Here is a 16,060-nt window from a genome sequence, read left to right as displayed (position 1 = left end):
GCAATATGATGCTGGCAGAAAAGGCCAAGGGGCAAACAGAGGCTACGCCAAAGAGGGCTATGCCGGAGACAATCATGCCGGTAGACAAGAAACCGGGCAAAATTATCGAGCTGCAAGGGCGGCGTATGATGAGGAGGAAATAGATCCCCCAAGGTACCGGTAGGCAAGGGCCGCGGTACCGGAGTGTTTTGGTCCAAGGATCATGAAAGAAAAGCCACTAGTTCGCAACTTTATGTTGCCTCGTGACACAAAAACATATGATGGCACTATGAAGCCGGAAGACTGGCTCGCAGACTACGTGACCGCGGTATACGTCGCAGGCGGCGGAGGAACCGTAGCTGGAGGAGGAAACCGGCGATGGGCCGTGAGAATCGTACCATCGTTTTTGGTTGGACCGGCAAGAATCTGGCTAAACAACTTGCCGGCAGGAAGCATAAATGGCTGGTTCGATTTTGAGGAAGCTTTCGTGAGCAATTTCAGCAGCACCTATCAGAGGCCAAACAGGCCGCAGCAGCTCGCTCTGTGCATACAGCGCCAGAACGAAACAGACCGGGATTATCTGGCCCGGTGGAACACAACAAGGAACTCCTGTGAAGGGGTAATCGAGGCACAAGCCATTGCTTGGTTTAGCAGTGGGTGCAGGAGAGGTTCACCGTTGTGGCAAAAGCTGCAGCGGAACATGCCGACAACGTTGGCAGAGATGATACGTGTGGCGGATAGCTATGCGTTGGGAGACCCAACTTAGCCGGCAGTGCAACCTGAGCCGGAACAGCAGCGCCAAGAGCAACACCGGGATAACCGGAACAACAAAAGAAGGGAAGATTTTCCGGATCGAAGGTACGGTCCGCAGCAAGTTGCTGCTGTATAAGAAAACTCTGAGGCCAGCGGCAGTCAGAGACAGAGAACCGGATCGCAGCCATGGGCGGGTCCTAAAAAACAGTGGGTAAAAAAGAAGCCCTGGGGCCAGAAAAAGAATTGGCAAGAACCCGCGAAGTACACCATGGAAGCTTCCATGGACCAACCTTGCCGGTGGCACACACCGAATCCGGCACACCCGTCAAACCATCTGACGAAGGATTGTACCTGGACCAAGTACTTGATGCAAAAGGGAACGGTAAAAGATGCACAACCGCTGCAAGACATGCCGCGGCAACAACAGCTACCACCACCACCACCGCTTACCGGGGCAAACGCCTTACCGGTGCAGCCAAACCGGCAACAATACCAGCAAGTTAACCAAGTGGGAGAAGGCAATGGCCAACCACCTCCACCGGCACCTTTGGGCCGGAATGTTTACAAAGATCCAGATATGTGCTGCGTTGTGTTCATAACTGAGCCAACCGACAGACAGAGCCTATATCGCCGTTCTATGGAAGTGAACGCGGTGATGCCGGCAGTACCAAAATATATGCTGTGGTCTGATCAAGAGATCTCGTGGTCGTTCAAGGATCACCCTAAGATCATGCCTAACCCGGGTGGCTATGCTCTTGTCTTGGACCCAATCATGCAAGGGCCAAATGCTCGAGTCAAGTTCAGCAAGGTGCTGATAGACAATGGGAGCAGCATAAACATCATGTACCGGCACACCATGAACATGCTAGGCATAACAGAAAACATGCTTCAGCCAACGCGCACAACGTTCCATGGAATCGTTCCGGGACTGTCCTGCGCACCGGTTGGAAAAGTCCGGGTGGATGTGTCGTTTGGAGGACGTGACAATTGCCGGGTTGAAAACCTTGAGTTTGAGGTGGTGGACTTAGATAGTCCTTACCATGCTTTGTTGGGGAGACCAGCATTGGCTGCTTTTATGGCCTCAACTCACACGGCATATCTCAAGATGAAGATGCCGGCACCTCGTGGACCCTTGACTGTGGTAGGAAACTACAAAGTCTCACTAGAAACAGCTTCCGCCGGATCAAACCTGGCAGAGTCGCTGGAGATCGCTGAAGAAAAAAGGAGGATGCAAACTGCAGTTGCGCTGGCTCAGTCCTCACAGCTGAGTTTAGCGGCAATGAGTGCAAACCTGGGCGCACCGGCATTTAAGCCGACAAAAGAAACAAAGGAGATTGTGCTGGATCCGGCTTACCCTGAGCGCACCATTCGTTTCGGTGCCGGCATGAATGAGGCATAGGAAAGCGCGCTCGTCAGCTTCCTCCGAGAGAATCGGAATATCTTTGCCTGGTCTACTGATGACTTGGTAGGTGTTCCGAGGGAGCTGGCTGAGCACTCATTAAATGTTCGGAAAGATGCAAAGCCGGTAAGGCAGCCGCTGCGCCGGTTTGCTGAAGACAGGAGAAAGATCATTGGAGAAGAAGTGACAAAGTTGCTGGTTGCCGGTTTCATTGCGGAAGTACTGCACACTGAGTGGCTAGCCAATCCGGTGCTGGCCGAGAAGAAAAAAGAAGAGAACATGGAAGCAAAAGCTCCAAAGGTGTGGCGCATGTGCATCAACTACACCAACTTGAACAAAGCTTGCCCGAAGGACCCTTTCCCTTTACCTCGGATCGATCAAGTGATTGATTCCACTGCAGGATGTGAGCTGTTGTCTTTCTTGGATGCTTATTCCGGTTTCCACCAAATCCCCTTGAAAAAGGAAGATCAAATAAAAACTGCATTCATTACCCCGCACGGGGCTTATTGCTATGTCACTATGCCTTTTGGTTTGCGCAACGCTGGTGCAACGTACCAGCGCTGTATGCAAAAATGCTTGTTTGATCAAATTGGAAAAAATGTGCAAGTCTATGTGGATGATGTCGTGGTAAAAACCAAGGTAAAAGAAACCTTAATCGATGACCTCCGGCAAACATTTGATAACTTGAGAAGATTCCAGATGAAACTCAATCCGGCAAAATGTACCTTTGGTGTCCCTGCCGGTAAGTTGCTTGGCTTTCTCGTATCAAGCCGGGGCATTGAGGTCAATCCGGTAAAAATCCGGGCAATTGAAAGAATGACTATACCGCGCGATCTCAAGGACGTGCAAAAGTTTACCGGAAGCTTGGCATCGCTAAGCCGGTTCATAAGCAGGTTGGGAGAAAAAGCTCTACCACTCTATGCTCTCATGAAAAAATCTGACACGTTCGTCTGGACCCCTCAGGCAGACGCAGCGTTCAAAGAGCTAAAAACCATGTTGGCTACAGCGCCTATACTGGCTTCACCTCTAGAAAGGGAGCCTATGCTATTATACATAGCAGCAACAAACCGGGTTGTGAGTGTTGTAGTTGTGGTTGAAAGAGAAGAGGAAGGAAAAACCGTCCAGAGGCCGGTATACTACCTGAGCGAGGTGCTCTCCCTCTCAAAACAAAACTACCCTCACTTCCAAAAGATGACCTATGGTGTGTACATGGCCGCCACAAAGCTTAAGCATTATTTTGAAGAACACCCCATGAAAGTGGTAAGTGAAGCACCAATCTCCGACATCATGTGCAACAAAGATGCTAGCGGTAGGATTGCAAAGTGGGCAATTCAGATATCACCGTATGTGCCTGTGTATGAAAGGAGAGATGCCATAAAGTCACAAGCTTTGGCTGATTTCCTCGTTGATTGGGCGGAAATGCAATACAAGCCGCCAGATCAAAGAATAGAGTACTGGAAGATGCACTTCGACGGATCCAAATTGAAAGAGGGTCTAGGTGCTGGTGTGGTGCTGACCTCGCCTAAGGGAGATCATGTCCGGTATGTTCTGCAAGTGCATTTCAGGGCATCAAATAATGTCGCTGAGTATGAGGCTCTGATCCATGGGCTCAAGGTAGCAAAAGAAATCGGTGTGCACCGGATCATTTGCTATGGAGATTCAGATCTTGTCGTGCAACAATGTTCCGGAGATTGGGATGCAAAGGATGCCAACATGGCTTTGTACCGGTTTCACGTGCAAAAGATTGCCGGCTTCTTTGAGGGCTGTGAGTTTCACCATGTACCGCGAGCGGAAAACGAAGCCGCGGATGCTTTGTCCAAACTGGGCTCATCTAGGCAGGAAATTCCTCCCGGAATAGCCTTGGAACACTTAAGAGTACCATCAATCAAACCAAGCCCGGAATCGGAATCAATTTTCGTACCGGAATCACACATAGTACCCATGGACATCGATGAAGGGAACCCGGGGACTGCTCCGGTAAACTCGGGGACTGCTCCGGCAAGCTCGGGGACTGTTGCAGTTATACCGGATGAAACAATGCTGGTGGATAACATGGAGATAGATGCACCGGTGTTTCTAGTTCGAGAGACACCGTCGTGGGTTAAACCTATTAAGGAATTCCTGATCAACGGCACCTTGCCGGATGACGAAAATGAATCAAGAAGAATCCAAAGAAGGTCCAAGGCATACACATTCATCAATGGCGAGGTGTACAAGAGAAGCGTTACCGGTGTCCTTCAAAGATGTGTGGAGCCAGCAGAAGGAAAAGAAATGCTCGAGGAGATTCACCAAGGAGAATGTGGGCACCACGCTTCATCAAGGGCGCTGGTAGCAAAAGTATTCTGGCATGGGTTCTACTGGACTACTGCTTTGGAAAACGCTGAGGATTTGGTAAGAAAATGCAATGGGTGCCTGAGGTACGCCAAGCAAAATCATACCCCAGTGTCCGGTTTAAAGACAATACCACTAACATGGCCATTTGCTGTTTGGTGCCTTGATATGGTTGGCCCATTCAAAACTGCAAGGAGTAGCATGACTCACATCTTGGTTATGGTGGATAAATTCACCAAGTGGCTAGAAGTGAAACCTATCGCAAAGTGTGATGGGCACACAACGGTGAAGTTCTTAAAAGATGTCATTCTGCGGTATGGATACCCGCATAGCATCATCACTGACAATGGAACCAACTTTGCTCAAGGTGAGTTCAAAAGGTTTTGTGAGGACAACAACATCCGATTGGATTTGTGCTCGGTGGCGCACCCACAAGGCAATGGCCAAGTGGAAAGAATGAATGCTTTGGTACTTTCCGGTATCAAACCAAGGCTCATCGAAGCGGTAGAAAAGTCACCAGGCTGTTGGCTTGATGAGCTACCATCAGTGTTGTGGAGCATAAGAACAACTCCAAACAGGTCCACCGGATACACTCCATTCTTCATGGTGTACGGAGCAGAAGCGGTCATACCAACCGATATCATCCATGACTCACCAAGGGTACAGCTCTATACTGAGCAAGAGGTCAAAGAGGCCAGAGAAAATGATGTGGATTTGCTAGAAGAAGCAAGAGAGTTGGCATTGGCAAGAACAGCCATTTACCAGCAAAACCTCAGACGCTATCATAGCCGGAAGGTTAACCCGAGAGTATTCCGGGAAGGAGATCTGGTGCTACGCCTAGTGCAGCGCACTGAAGGCCGGCATAAGCTTTCACCACCATGGGAAGGTCCCTTCATTGTGAGCAAAGCTCTTCACAATGACTCCTATTACTTGATCGATGCACAGGAGTGGAAAAAAGGAAAGGCGGACAAATCCGGAGAGGAGAGCAAGCGTCCATGGAACGTAGCTCTGTTGCGTCCTTTCTACTCTTGAAGTTGTGGAGTAAGAAGTTCCTTTTTGTACCTTATATGCTATGAATAAAAAGATGTCGGAACCTCGAATGAATCTCGGGGACTACCCCTAAAGTTGCATGCAATATGTTTATTTTTTCAGTTCACCGGTTGCTTAGTGAACATTTTTTCTTTCCGGTTTAGTAGCGTGCTAAACCTACCGGAGTCTTCGACTCTGCTGCTGTCCGCAAACCGGCTTCATGGCAAGCAAGATAAACCGGTAGCAACTAAGCACGCGAACTGCGAAAAGAGAGAGTGGGAACAAGTAATCCGGAAAAGTTTAACTAACCCCGGTTAAACCGGTTTTTGCAAAATTTCGAAGTTATTTCTAAGTTCAAGAAAATGCTTGTTTGGTAAAAGAACCTTGTGCTCATACGCCAAAGAATGCCCAGAGAAGGCAGGCAGAGCCAAGGTAAAAGAGCCAAATGTGCATCAAATTGGATGCGGAAACAATTTTTGAAATCTTTGTAGTGCAGGATAAAATCAAAACAATAAGCAAATATGCTAAGGCAAACATAAGATAACATACCAACCAAAAGGGAACTTAAAGTTTTACATCATAAACCCCGGCATACCGGGGTAGAATTTAACGGGCATTGTTTTAAGACAAGCAGGACCAACGGATATATCACAGGCAAGTAGTTAACAGAGGATAATCAGGTAGCAGGGGCTTCCGGAGGAGCATCGCCAGCACCAGCATCGTCCAGGGGCTCCTCATCAGCTTCATCCTCCTCCTCATCGAGATAATCCTTGACGTCAGGAGGTGGAGGGATGAAGGTGCGCATGTCGGCGTACTCCGCGATGTGGTATGCACGATCTTGCCGCTTAGCGGTGAGGATCGGGTCCAGATCGGTTTCGGCTCCCTCGCGCACGTCGGTGAGGGTGTCCAGGTTAAGCTCCGGATACCAAGAGCAGGCGACGCGGAGTGCAGAGTCTACCCCAGCGCGGGCAGCGGAGCACTGCCATTCGCGGATCCTCCTGCCGGCACCCTTAAGGCGGTCGCTGATCAAGGTGAAGGTATCTGGCACCACTTCTCCAGGCCACAGAGTCCTGAAGAGCTCGGTAGCTACATCAGGAATATCAGAGAGATTCCGATCGATGGCGCGCATATGAGACACCCGCGCGTTCAGCGCAACCAGATGGTCATAGGGGGTCCATGGCACGCCAAGATTCTCCTGGGCCTGGCCAACGCGATGCTCCTCAACCGTCTTTATGGCGAAAGCCTGGGAGTCCGGGAAGAGGCCTAACCAAGGAAAGAAAAAAAGCTAAGAAAATCCAGCCGGAAGAAACGAGCTTATAAGCAGAAACCGGAAAAGGAAAAAGGAAGGAACTTACAGAAGGGATGCGCATCAGTTTGCGTGATTAGCCGGTCATACTCCTTCCGCTCTGCCTCCAGCCGCGCGGCCTTGTCCTCAACAGCTTTCTGCACCTTGGCGGCCTCCTCCAGCTCGGCCTGCAACACCGCGTTGGAGTTGCCGGCATCCTCCAGAGCTTCATGCATCTTGGTCGCCGCGTCAGCTTCAGCAGCCTTCAACGCCTTAGCATGGTCAAGGCCAAGCTGGATGAGCTGGCTCTTGAGCTCCTGGTAGCTGGTCTTCTGGGCGCTCAGCTCCTCCTGGTGCTGCCGGATGAGCTGGTCCTTCTCCTCTGGAACCCGGAAAAGAAGATGTTAACAAAGCTGTACTATTAAGATGAAAAGAAAAGCAAGCCAACCGAAAAATAGGAAAGTCGTACGTTGGGCGGCGGCGAGTTGCTCCTTGAGGGCTTCAATGGAAGATTCCGGGATCACTGTTAAGCAAAAATCATAAGTGTTAGGAGAAAGAAAGCTTTCCGGTAAAAAGATGTCGGAAGTGCAAAAAACTTACCTTGGCACTTGTCATGTGCCTCAGCCAGATCCCGGTGCTCCCATAGAAGCTCCTCGAAGAGGACCTTCCGAGCATCAGCCGTGAGCTGTTCAAAGAAAAAGAGATTAGTTAAAATTTTGCGCTAAGAACAAAGTTCTTAACCCGAAACTCGGGGACTGGTTATGCCGGTTTCGCGCATTTCTAAGATAAGTTTTGCGCTAAGAACAGAGTTCTTAACCCGAAACTCGGGGACTGGCAATGCTGGTTTCGTGCATTTCTAAGATAAGTTTTGCGCTAAGAACATAGTTCTTAACCCGAAACTCGGGGACTGGCAATGCCGGTTTCGCGCGTTTCTAAGATAAGTTTCGCGCTAAGAACAAAGTTCTTAACCCGAAACTCGGGGACTGGCTATGCCGGTTTCACGCTAAGTTTTTAAGTTAAGTTTCGTGCTAAGAGCTACGCTCTCAACACAAAACTCGGGGACTGGGAAGATAGACAAGATCCAATTAAAAAAAGAGAGAAACCGGCATGAAATTAAAGAAAAGATAGAAAAGATCCGGAAGCAAGGAAACTGGTAAAAGTCGAAAAGAGTTGGTAGAACGTACCATCAAGTTGTTCGTGGCATCATACCACGCATTGTCGAGCTCCTTCACGGCTCGGCGAAGCCGCATGAAATGCTCCTCGGAAGACCGGTCCCCAATAGGGTCAGGCGCCGGCAGCTTGTCCTTGCCCATGCCGCGGGTCGCCGGAGTCATATCCGCGGCGTTCCACTTCTGAGCGTAGGGCAGTAGATGCCCCAGCTCCCGGCCCCCGCGCTGGAACTCGGTGATCCGGCCGAGCAGGCCGGTGGCTTTCTCGCTAGCAGCGCTGGCGGCCTTTGAGACGTGCAGCACCAGGGGCTGCTGACCGCCGGAAGGGGCGCTGAAGGCCGTCGCCTTCCCCTTGATGAGCTTGGAGGTCTTGGGCGGCGGCGGAGTTGGAGTAGCGCCGGCAGGCTCGGTGCGAGGAGCATCCGGCGGTGGAGTTGGAGTGGTTCTGGGAGAAGGGGGAGCGCTAGGCGCGTCACCCGGCTTGGAACTTTCCGGCGCGGAGGTCTCCGGCACGGAAGCAGTCTTCTTCTTCTTTTTCTTTTCAAGGACGGGAGGAACCAGAGGTTCCGCCCGCCCGGCAGCTTCTTCCTCGGCGCCGATGTTGCTGGCGCTGGTATCTTGGTTCTCGGGAGGGGAGACGAAGTCCTCCTCCGTGCGGTGTTCTGGCGGTGTAGGGGCCGCACGCCCCGAACTTGTAGTGCCCCCCAGAGGGGAGGCAGAGGTGTTGCCGGCACCAGATGGTGCCGGGCTTGAGTGAGGAGGAGGGGTTGAGGTCCTCGCGGTACCCTCAGAGCCCGCTGGCCTTGGGCCAAGCTTCAGCGCAGGGCTAGACAAGAGAAAAAGCAAAGACTTGGAAAAAGCAACCGGCAAAAGAACTTCGTAAAAAGAAACAAACAGGAAAGCGAGAAGTTTACCCGGAGGCGGTCGGCATCTGCTTGCGCTTGTAGCGCCGCATGCCTACTTCCTTCTCCCCCAAAGACTCCGTCCGGAAGCGCTTCGGGGGAGGGGCCTGGCTGGAACCGGCGTCAGATGCCGGCGCCTTGTTCTTCTGGCCCTGGGCCATGAGCTTGTCCACAAACTCATGACCGGCCTCGGCTCGCAGCGGCGGCGCGTGCTCGTGGATCTGCAGGATCGAGATAGCTAAGAGAAGATTCGCTAAGGAGCAATAATGAAAAAATATAAGAAATCGAAAAAGGAATGTACCTCGAGCACGGTCAGGTCATCCGAGGAACCGGTAGGTTTCGGCACGGATGGGCCGAGGCGCGAAGCTTGGGTCTTGCCCATCTTCAGGTCCCGCCAACCGATGTAAGTATCCGGATCAACAGAGTCTAGGGCGCGCTTCACGCAGGGGCCGCGTCGCTCTGCGAGGATGGTGGGGAAGCGGTCCTTGGCCTGAAACAAATAAAAAGAAGGTTAGCAACAGCAAAAAGTTACCGGAAAGCCGACCCGAGTTGCGTAATCTCTTACTTCTTGGGTCGGAGGGTTAGTAGTGCTGAGAGGAAGGAGGCCCCATTCCCAATCATCCGGCATCGCAGTTTGGCAAATCTGCTTAGCTTTGCGGACGACGTCCCTCTTGCTGAGAGGAAGGCCGGTAATCTTGGTGGGATCACCAGGACCATACATCTCGCTCATCCTATGCTGCCGGCTGATGCGTGTGGTTGGCACGTCCGTTGGGAACCCCAAGAGGAAGGTGTGATGCGCACAGCGGCAAGTTTCCCTCAGTAAGAAACCAAGGTTTAATCGGACCAGTAGGAGTCAAGAAGCACGTTGAAGGTTGATGGCGGCGAGATGTAGTGCGGCGCAACACCAGTGATTCCGGCGCCAACGTGGAACCTGCACAACACAACCAAAGTACTTTGCCCCAACGAAACAGTGAGGTTGTCAATCTCACCGGCTTGCTGTAACAAAGAGTTAACCGTATTGTGTGGAAGATGATTGTTTGCAGAAAACAGTAGAACAAGTATTGCAGTAGATTGTATTTCAGTAAAGAGAATTGGACCGGGGTCCACAGTTCACTAGAGGTGTCTCTCCCATAAGACGAACAGCATGTTGGGTGAACAAATTACAGTTGGGCAATTGACAAATAAAGAGAGCATGACCATGCACATACATATCATGATGAGTATAGTGAGATTTAATTGGGCATTACGACAAAGTACATAGACCGTCATCCAACTGCATCTATGCCTAAAAAGTCCACCTTCAGGTTATCATCCGAACCCCCTCAAGTACTAAGTTACGAACACCAGACAATGGCATTAAGTATGGTGCGAAATTTAACTAGTCCCTACATCCTTGAACATAGCACTAATGTTTTATCCCTAGTGGCAACAGCACAACACAACCTTAGAACTTTCTCATCACCTGTCTGTGTCAATGCGAGGCATGAACCCACTATCGAGCATAAGTACTCCCTCTTGGAGTTAATAGCAAAAACTTGGCCAGAGTATCTACTAGTAACGGAGAGCATGCAAGATCATAAACAACACATAGATATAACTTTGATAATCAACATAACAAGTATTCTCTATTCATCGGATCCCAACAAACGCAACATATAGAATTACAGATAGATGATCTTGATCATGTTAGGCAGCTCACAAGATCCGACAATGATAGCACAATGGGGAGAAGACAACCATCTAGCTACTGCTATGGACCCATAGTCCAGGGGTAGACTACTCACACATCACACCGGAGGCGACCATGGCGGCGTAGAGTCCTCCGGGAGATGATTCCCCTCTCCGGCAGGGTGCCGGAGGCGATCTCCTGAATCCCCCGAGATGGGATTGGCGGCGGCGGCGTCTCTGGAAGGTTTTCCGTATCGTGGCTCTCGGTACTGGGGTTTCGTCACGGAGACTTTTTATAGGCGGAAGGGCAGGTCAAGAGGCGGCACGGGGGCCCCACACCACAGGGCCACGCGGCCAAGGGGGGCCGCGCCGCCTAGGGTGTGGCCCTCCGTGGCCCCTCTTCGTCTCTCCTTCGGACTTCTGGAAGCTTCGTGAGAAAATAGGCCCCCGGGCTTTGATTTCGTCCAATTCCGAGAATATTTCCTTACTAGGATTTCTGAAACCAAAAACAGCAGAAACAAAGCAACCGGCACTTCGGCATCTTGTTAATAGGTTAGTTCCGTAAAATGCACGAATATGACATAAAGTGTGCATAAAACATGTAGATAACATCAATAATGTGGCATGGAACATAAGAAATTATCGATACGTCGGAGACGTATCAGCATCCCTGCTTAGTTCTGCTCGTCCCGGCAGGTAAAACGATAAACACGTATAATTTCTGGAGTGACATGCCATCATAATCTTGATCAGACTATTTGTAAAGCATATGTAGTGAATGCAGCGATCAAAACAATGTATATGACATGAGTAAACAAGTGAATCATATAGCAAAGACTTTTCATGAATAGCACTTCAAGACAAGCATCAATAAGTCTTGCATAAGAGTTAACTCATAAAGCAATAATTCAAAGTAAAGGCATTGAAGCAACACAAAAGAAGATTAAGTTTCAGCGGTTGCTTTCAACTTGTAACATGTATATCTCATGGATATTGTCAACATAGAGTAATATAATAGATGCAATAAGCAAGTATGTAGGAATCAATGCACAGTTCACACAAGTGTTTGCTTCTTGAGGTGGAGAGAAATAGGTGAACTGACTCAACATTGAAAGTAAAAGAATGATCCTCCATAGAGGAAAAGCATCGATTGCTATATTTGTGCTAGAGCTTTGATTTTGAAAACATGAAACAATTTTGTCAACGGTAGTAATAAAGCATATGCATCATGTAAATTATATCTTATAAGTTGCAAGCCTCATGCATAGTGTACTAATAGTGCCCGCACCTTGTCCTAATTAGCTTGGACTACCGGATCATCACAATGCATTGTTTTTACCAAGTGTCACAAAGGGGTACCTCTATGCCGCCTGTACAAAGGTCTAAGGAGAAAGCTCGCATTGGATTTCTCGCTATTGATTATTCTTCAACTTAGACATCCATACCGGGACAACATAGACAACAGATAATGGACTCCTCTTTTATGCATAAGCATATACCAACAATTAATAATTTTCTCATTTGAGATTTGAGGATTGCTGTCCAAAACTGAAACTTCCACCATGGAGCATGGCTTTAGTTAGCGGCCCAATGTTCTTCTCTAACATATGCATGCTTAACCATATGGTGGTAGATCTCTCTTACTTCGTACAAGACGGACATGCATAGCAACTCACATGAAATTCAACAATGAATAGTTGATGGCGTCCCCAGTGAACATGGTTATCGCACAACAAGCAACTTAATAAGGGATAAAGTGCATAATTACATATTCAATACCACAATAGTTTTTAAGCTATTTGTCCCATGAGCTATATATTGCAAAGGTGAATGATGGAATTTTAAAGGTAGCACTCAAGCAATTTACTTTGGAATGGCGGAAAATACCATGTAGTAGGTAGGTATGGTGGACACAAATGGCATAGTGGTTGGCTCAAGTATTTGGATGCATGAGAAGTATTCCCTCTCGATACAAGGTTTAGGCTAGCAAGGCTTATTTGAAACAAACACAAGGATGAACCGGTGCAGCAAAACTCACATAAAAGACATATTGAAAACATTATAAGTCTCTACACCGTCTTCCTTGTTGTTCAAACTCAATACTAGAAATTATCTAGACCTTAGAGAAACCAAATATGCAAACCAAATTTTAGCATGCTCTATGTATTTATTCATTAATGGGTGCAAAGCATATGATGCAAGAGCTTAATCATGAGCACAACAATTGCCAAGTATCACATTACCCAAGACATTTATTGCAATTACTACATGTATCATTTTCCAATTCCAACCATATAACAATTTAACGAAGGAGAAACTTCGCCATGAATACTATGAGTAGAAACCAAGGACATACTTGTCCATATGCTACAGCGGAGCGTGTCTCTCTCCCATAAAGTGAATGCTAGGATCCATTTTATTCAAACAAAACAAAAAACAAAAACAAACCGACGCTCCAAGAAAAAGCACATAAGATGTGATGGAATAAAAATGTAGTTTCAGGGGAGGAACCTGATAATGTTGTTGATGAAGAAGGGGATGCCTTGGGCATCCCCAAGCTTAGACGCTTGAGTCTTCTTGATATATGCAGGGGTGAACCACCGGGTGCATCCCCAAGCTTAGAGCTTTCACTCTCCTTGATCATGTTGCATCATACTCCTCTCTTGATCCTTGAAAACTTCCTCCACACCAAACTCGAAACAACTCATTAGAGGGTTAGTGCACAATATAAATTGACATATTCAGAGGTGACACAATCATTCTTAACACTTCTGGACATTGCATAATGCTACTGGACATTAATGGATCAAAGAAATTCATCCAACATAGCGAAAGAGGCAATGCGAAATAAAAGGCAGAATCTGTCAAAACAGAACAGTTCGTATTGACGAATTTTAAAATGGCACCAGACTTGCTCAAATGAAAATGCTCAAATTGAATAAAAGTTGCGTACATATCTGAGGATCATGCACGCAAATTGGCTTAATTTTCTGAGCTACCTACAGGGAGGTGGACTCAGATTCGTGACAGCAAAGAAATCTGGAACTGTGCAGTAATCCAAATCTAGTACTTACTTTTCTATCAACGGCTCAACTTGGCACAACAAAACACAAAACTAAGATAAGGAGAGGTTGCTACAGTAGTAAACAACTTCCAAGACACAAAATAAAAACAAAGTACTGTAGGTAAAAACATGGGTTGTCTCCCATAAGCGCTTTTCTTTAACGCCTTTCAGCTAGGCGCAGAAAGTGTGTATCAAGTATTATCAAGAGATGGTGCATTGTTATCATGAGCTCCCCCATCCATAGTGGTACTAAGGGCTTTGTCAATTTTAGGCCTATAATAATACTTCTTTGGTCTAGGCACTTTAGAGACATACATAAACTTTTGCTCCTTACCCACATAAGCTTTCTCCTTATATTTAAGAGAAGAAAATGTTGAACCCAAGGTTCCCATAGCTTTTTCAAGTTCGTCAATCCTATTGATTTGATCATCATGGACAGCATTAGTTCCTAGGACACTAATTCTTTCATCAATTCCTCCTAAGGATTTATCTAGTTCATCAGTTTTATCAAGTAATATTTTCAATTTAGCTTCAATACTTGGAAAAATTTTCTCTATGGTTTCCAATTTTTTCATAATATCTTCAAGAGAGATTTCAGTTTTAACTTTATCAACAGGGGGTATTCCAAATAAGCTCTCAATAATGCAACTAGCTTCTAATGCAGGAGTACTTAGGAAGTCACCTTTTGCGAGACTATCAAGAACATATCTATTCCAGCTAGAGATACCAACATAAAAATTCCTGAGTAAAATAATGGTGGAGTGCTTCTTAGTGCATCTATTATGAGCATCGCTAATTCTATACCAAGCATCTCTCAAACATTCTCCCCCTCGTTGCTTAAACGTGCGAACTTCAACTTCAGGATTACTCATTTTAGTAGTAGTAAATAAAGCAAACTAGATAAAGTAAATGCAAGTAAACTAATTTTTTTGTGTTTTAGATATAGCAAACAAGATAGCAAATAAAGTAAAACTAGCAACTAATTTTTTTGTATTTTGATTTAGTGCAGCAAACAAAGTAGTAAATAAAACTAAGCAAGACAAAAACAAAGTAAAGAGATTGAGAAGTGGAGACTCCCCTTGCAGCGTGTCTTGATCTCCCCGGCAACGGCGCCAGAAATTTGCTTGATGCGTGTGGTTGGCACGTCCGTTGGGAACCCCAAGAGGAAGGTGTGATGCGCACAGCGGCAAGTTTCCCTCAGTAAGAAACCAAGGTTTAATCGGGCCAGTAGGAGTCAAGAAGCACGTTGAAGGTTGATGGCGGCGAGATGTAGTGCGGCGCAACACCAGTGATTCCGGCGCCAACGTGGAACCTGCACAACACAACCAAAGTACTTTGCCCCAACGAAACAGTGAGGTTGTCAATCTCACCGGCTTGCTGTAACAAAGAGTTAACCGTATTGTGTGGAAGATGATTGTTTGCAGAAAACAGTAGAACAAGTATTGGCAAGAGATTGTATTTCAAGAAAGAGAATTGGACCGGGGTCCACAGGTCACTAGAGGTGTCTCTCCCATAAGACGAACAGCATGTTGGGTGAACCAATTACAGGTGGGCACTTGACACATAAAGGGAGCATGACCAAGCACATACCTATCAGGATGAGTAGAGTGAGATTTAATTGGGCATTACGACAAAGTACATAGACCGTCATCCAACCGCATCTATGCCTAAAAAGTCCACCTTCGAGTTATCATCCGAACCCCTCCAGTATTAAGTTTCTAACAACAGAATATTGCATTAAGTATGGTGCGTAATGTAACTAGTGACTACATCCTTGAACATAGCACTAATGTTTTATCCCTAGTGGCAACAGCACAACACAACCTTAGAACTTTCTCGTCATCGTCCTGTGTCAATGCAGCATGAACCCACTATCGAGCATAAGTACTCCCTCTTGGAGTTAATAGCAAAAACTTGGCCAGAGTATCTACTAGTAACGGAGAGCATGCAAGATCATAAACAACACATAGATATAACTTTGATAATCAACATAACAAGTATTCTCTATTCATCGGATCCCAACAAACGCAACATATAGAATTACAGATAGATGATCTTGATCATGTTAGGCAGCTCACAAGATCCGACAATGATAGCACAATGGGGAGAAGACAACCATCTAGCTACTGCTATGGACCCATAGTCCAGGGGTAGACTACTCACACATCACACCGGAGGCGACCATGGCGGCGTAGAGTCCTCCAGGAGATGATTCCCCTCTCCGGCAGGGTGCCGGAGGCGATCTCCTGAATCCCCCGAGATGGGATTGGCGGCGGCGGCGTCTCTGGAAGGTTTTCCGTATCGTGGCTCTCGGTACTGGGGGTTTCGTCACGGAGACTTTTTATAGGCGGAAGGGCAGGTCAAGAGGCGGCACGGGGGCCCCACACCACAGGGCCGCGCGGCCAAGGGGGCCGCGCCGCCTAGGGTGTGGCCCCTCCGTGGCCCCTCTTCGTCTCTCCTTCGGACTTCTGGAAGCTTCGT

The sequence above is a fragment of the Lolium perenne genome, chromosome 3 (assembly GCF_019359855.2).
Source record: "Lolium perenne isolate Kyuss_39 chromosome 3, Kyuss_2.0, whole genome shotgun sequence".
Taxonomy (NCBI): Eukaryota; Viridiplantae; Streptophyta; class Magnoliopsida; order Poales; family Poaceae; genus Lolium; species Lolium perenne.
Note: the sequence above shows the minus strand (reverse complement) of the source record.